Source organism: Chaetura pelagica, unplaced genomic scaffold, assembly GCF_000747805.2.
Source record: "Chaetura pelagica isolate M959 unplaced genomic scaffold, ChaPel_1.0 scaffold93, whole genome shotgun sequence".
NCBI classification, from domain to species: domain Eukaryota; kingdom Metazoa; phylum Chordata; class Aves; order Apodiformes; family Apodidae; genus Chaetura; species Chaetura pelagica.
The window spans coordinates 12423-17746 of NW_009952800.1; positions in this window are offsets into that span (position 1 = coordinate 12423).

Sequence of the window (5324 nt, forward strand, 5' to 3'; positions counted from 1 at the left end):
GTCCTGCTGGCCCAGCTCCCTGGTCCCTCTCCCGGCCCCGCAGCCCATCCCACCAAGGCCAGGTGTGTTTGTTTGGTTTGATCCCAGCCATTTCCACGCGTTGGAGCCAAAACCTGCTGAGCACCCAGAGCTACATCCCCCCCCTACCTTCCCTGCTTCCAACAGGACCCTGGGGGGCAACAGGCACCGACAGGTTTCCCTTTGGCTTCTCCCACCTCCCAGAAAACAAAATGCCTACGGGATCAACACGGAGCGTTATGGGGATGCTCAGAACCGTGGGGGTGCAGCTGGAATGTCCCAGTGCTGCTGCTGGTGTGGGTACAGGGAGGACCCCAGTGGTGCCACGCACTCTGGCTTGGGATGTTTGGGGATGGATGGATGGATGGATGGATGGATGGATGGATGGATGGATGGATGCTGCTCAGGATGCAGGTTGCCCCAGCAACGGTTGCTATGGAAAAAAAAAACCACCTTTGGTGGTGAAATTTCCAGCCATATCCATGTGTCCATCATTGTCTTTGGGAGTCCCTGGGTGAGCCAGGCATGGCCAGCTCTGCACTGGGGTGGCTTTTCCTGCTGGGTCTTGGCATAGGAAAGTGTGGGAGGACCCCAAATGGGGAGGGTTCAGGGCAGGAGGGTGTGCTGTGCCATGCCATCTTAATTAATTGTTCATTAACACCCCATTGGTCCAGCCATGCCCCAACAGGATGTGTTTTGGTGAAGCCATGCTGCAGCACAGCTCTGGGACATCCCAGGAAAGGGGGTGGCACTGGGTCACTGGTGGGACTGGAGCTGTCCCTGGGTACACCAGTAGCTCTGGATGGGGCTGTCTCCTCCTGCCCACAGCACCTGCCTGCAGCCCTGCCAGGTCTGTGCTTTGGAAAGCTGCTTCCCACCTCCTGGAGCAGCAATAGGATTACACGGGACTGAGTCTCCTAGCAATGAAGGGAGAAATAAATCCTGTAAGGCAGGAACGGGATTTATTAGACTTCAATATTCTGGAAATAATGAGGACATTTCTCTTGGCTTGTAATATCACGGGACCCAACAGGATCACAAGAAGGATTTATCCCCAGTGCCTTTCCATGAAAACTGGGGTTTGGTTTTCAGCTGTGGAGAGGAGATGGTGGGGGAGACTGCTCAGCTTTCCAGGGAGTGGGATGGCAGGGCATCCCCTTCACCTCCAGAAAGGTCGAGGGGGAGCTCAGGGCTTGAGCTGCCCCAACAGTGGCTGCTCTGTTCATCTCCCCATCCATCCCCATCCATCCCCAGCGAGGGCTGGCACAGATCCTCACCCCCTCCTGGGGCTCATCCAGCACCAGCACCAGTGTGAGGCTGCCTTGGGTGGGGAACCTCCCTTGGATGGGCTGGGAACCCCACAAACCACCCCTTTATCCTCCATTAGTGCCACACCACAGCAGCCAGAAACCCTGTTGTGCTGCTGGCCAGGATGTTGAGAGGGAAAAACAGTCGGGTGAGGTTGGAAAACAGCAGCTTGGAGAAGATGCCCCAGTGTCACCTTCCTGGGCATCAGCTTTTCCTGGTCCCCACTCCCCACTTTGCCCCACAGTGGTTCCAGATCCCATCATAGTGCTTGGGATAGCCCACGGGATGCCCCCCCAGGCAGCCCAGCTCTTAACCCTCCTCCCATGCCCACAGCTGGACATTTATTCCCGCACCCCTATGGCTTTAAAAGCAGGAATCACCTCCCCAGCTTCAATTCCCATGGCCCCACAGCAGCCCCCCCCAGGCCCTGTGGAGCAGCTCAGTGCAGGGTGGGCCACAGCCAGTTGTACCCCCACAGAAGCCCCCACTGCCCAGGCACACAGAGACAATTGCTGCCTTGTTTGGGTCCCAGCAGCACAAGGGGCCCCTTCAGGCAGCTGGGGAAGGGGGAGCTCTGTGGGGAGAGGTGCTGCTCAGGCCACCAGGGACTCCTTGGAGGGCCAAAATGATCCCAAGCAAACACCCTGGGTGGATCCCAACCCACGGAGAAGCTTCCTAGAGAACATGGCTCCAGGTGGGCACATCCCAAAAGGGCTTTGCTCCTTGCAGAAGGCTCAGGGCTGGTGGGTACTGGGGCCACCCCCCCCTTGGTGGGAAGGAGGCTGGGCGATGGAAATAGCAAGCAGATTGGCTTTGGGCTTGTTTTTTAATCTTATTTTCCCCTTCCTCAGCAGCCAAGCTGTGTTTTCTGGAGCCCTGTAAATCACTCCTCATCTTGGGGAAGGAGAGGTGAGGAAACACATGATCCAAGCAGGCAAAAACGCGGGACGCTTGGGAGCGCACGCAGAGGGAGCCAAGAATCAGCCTCAGGCTGGAAGTTGCCTCCTGGTTGTCCCACCAAGCCCGTCCTGGCTTGCTGGGCTGGGAGCTGGCCCAGCATCATCCCAGCATCCCGGGAACCCATCCAGGCACAGCTTGCAGATGATCCCAGCAGAGAGGGCAGCCCAGGCTCTCGGCCGCTGCCATGAAACCCCGTTTTGCCAGCAGGTTTGATTGCATCCAAGATGTCAACATTTTCCACGTTTGCTCAGCTGAAGGGAAGGAAAAAAAAAAACCAACAAAAAACCAAACCAAACAACCCAGAGAAAAGAGGCCAGAGGGGTTTTGGAAAGCAGAGCTGGGCTGGCAGGCAGGATTCCTTACGCAGGGATCATCGATTTTCCCAATTCACCAGCGTGCCAGGGGAGGCTGTGCCAGGCAGATCCCACTGCCACCACACTCTGGACACAGCCTGGAGCTCTTTGAGGCTGTTAAGAGTAGGGCTGGGTTTGATGCCTTTGGGTTCTCCAAAGGTTCCCCTGCTGCATCTCTTGGTTATAGCACAATGCAGAGAATTCTCTTCCATTTCTAGAGCCCCAGATGCTGCTGAGCTGCTGGAGCAGGACAAACCCTGCCATGCAGCTGCACTGGAGGCACAACATGGCAGGCAGCACCCAGCAGCAGTGGGATGTTGGTGCCATGGCAAGGATTTTGGTGGGCAGCACCCAGCAGCAGTGGGATGTTGGTGCCATGGCAAGGATTTTGGTGGGCAGCACCCAGCAGCAGTGGGATGTTGGTGCCATGGCAAGGATTTCAGTCAGCAGTCCCCAGGGAGCTGGTCATAGTGGGGACCCAGCCTATGCAAGGGTGACACGACCCTTCCCCATCTCCATCCAGCATGTGAGGCCCCAGGATCACAGTCCTGGGGGGATGCAGAGCAGAGAAGACACCCAATATTCCTTCCTCAGCCCCAGCAAAGCACAGAAAAAAGGCAAATCATTTCCCTGCTCCTCAGCACTCTCAGTGGGACCAGCTCTCCAGCCCTGCTGCAGCTAACTGGGTGTCTCCCCATCACTGAGGATCTGCTGCCAAACAAGCCCTGCTTGCCTCAGGGTCCCTGCTGGGAGGGACCCTGTGAGCAGGGCAGGACCCCAAGGGGAGGGGAGAGGGGCCCAGAGATGGTTCTGTGCCCCCCAAGTGGGCCAGCAGCCCCGCTACTGCACCAGTACCTGCCTCACCCCACAGCCCCTTCAAGGCCAGCCCAGGGCTGCTTGTTGCCCACCAAAACCTCCCAGCCCTGCCCTGCATGGGGACCCATGGCAAGGATTTTGGTGGGCAGCACCCAGCAGCAGTGGGATGTTGGTGCCATGGCAAGGATTTCAGTCAGCAGTCCCCAGGGAGCTGGTCATAGTGGGGACCCAGCCTATGCAAGGGTGACACGACCCTTCCCCATCTCCATCCAGCATGTGAGGCCCCAGGATCACAGTCCTGGGGGGATGCAGAGCAGAGAAGACACCCAATATTCCTTCCTCAGCCCCAGCAAAGCACAGAAAAAAGGCAAATCATTTCCCTGCTCCTCAGCACTCTCAGTGGGACCAGCTCTCCAGCCCTGCTGCAGCTAACTGGGTGTCTCCCCATCACTGAGGATCTGCTGCCAAACAAGCCCTGCTTGCCTCAGGGTCCCTGCTGGGAGGGACCCTGTGAGCAGGGCAGGACCCCAAGGGGAGGGGAGAGGGGCCCAGAGATGGTTCTGTGCCCCCCAAGTGGGCCAGCAGCCCCGCTACTGCACCAGTACCTGCCTCACCCCACAGCCCCTTCAAGGCCAGCCCAGGGCTGCTTGTTGCCCACCAAAACCTCCCAGCCCTGCCCTGCATGGGGACTCCCAGTTGTTTTTTGCAAACCAAACCCAAGCAGCAACTGGCTTGGGAAGGGTTTGGAGATGAAAACATGTCGTCACCCTCCCTGTTTTGTTTCTGTCCAGTTTTGGGCTCGTGTAAGCAGGGCCCCCAACAGCTGATTCTGTACAGAACTGGGTGCCAAAGGCTGCAGCTCCCCCAGCACGTGGTGTTTTCCTCACTATCCCAGAAGAGCAAGGGCTGACTCAGCAGCTGACACGTGAGCCCAAGCTCAGAGCTGCAGGCCAGGGGCCAGCAGCACCACTCGCCCCACGAGCTGGAAGGCTGGTGCCACCTTCCCCTGGCAAGGGCTGCCCCACTGATTGTTGGGCTCAGAGCATCCCATGGGGAGAGGCTGCTAAGTGCCCCTGCTCTGGGGACAGGCACAGGCCACACACAGGGAGCTGGTGAGCCCAGGCTGCTGGCCCATCGTTCGCCCCACACCCGGGCACCTCGCTCTGCCATCCCAAGCAGCTTCACTAGTGACCATCCCCAGGCAGCCAGGTCCTGGTGGGCTTCCTTACTCCTGCAGCACTGCCACAGGAGGGCTACACTGTCCCCACCACCCCCTCATTCTGGATTCCATCCCAATGTCAGCCACTTGCAGAGGGAAAGGGATCCAAGGACCGCCCTGACCCTCAGGCTGTTCTCAAGCCAGACCCCAGGGGCACCTCCAAGCAAGGGTTTTCCCCCATCAAGACACTCAGTACTGGATGTGATCCTTCATTTCTTTGCCCTCTGTCACCCACACAAACTGCCAGCAGGCAAGACTGTTGGGATGGAATATTTTATTCCTGTGAAGGCTGGGATCCCGGCCCGTCCTGCCTCCTGCAGCTGCTCCCATCTTCCTGACAGTGGGAACAAGGAAGGATTTCATCATTGCCTTGCTTAACCCCCCCCTCCCCCTCCCCAGCATCATCAGACCCCACAAACAAGTGCAGACAGTTGGGCTTTGTCCGGGCAGGAGCACAGCACAGAGGGGCAGGGAGCACTGCAGGGCTGGCAGAGCAGGGAGAAGGGCTCCAGCCCCGGATCCCACAGCCTGGGCATGCACAGCAGCTGCCAAACCTTCCTGCAGCTCCTCTTGAAATCAGCCAGTCAAGCCTCAACCCAGCACCCTCCCAGTCTTGGTGGCTCCTCCTGCTCCCAGCAGCACCCTGGGCT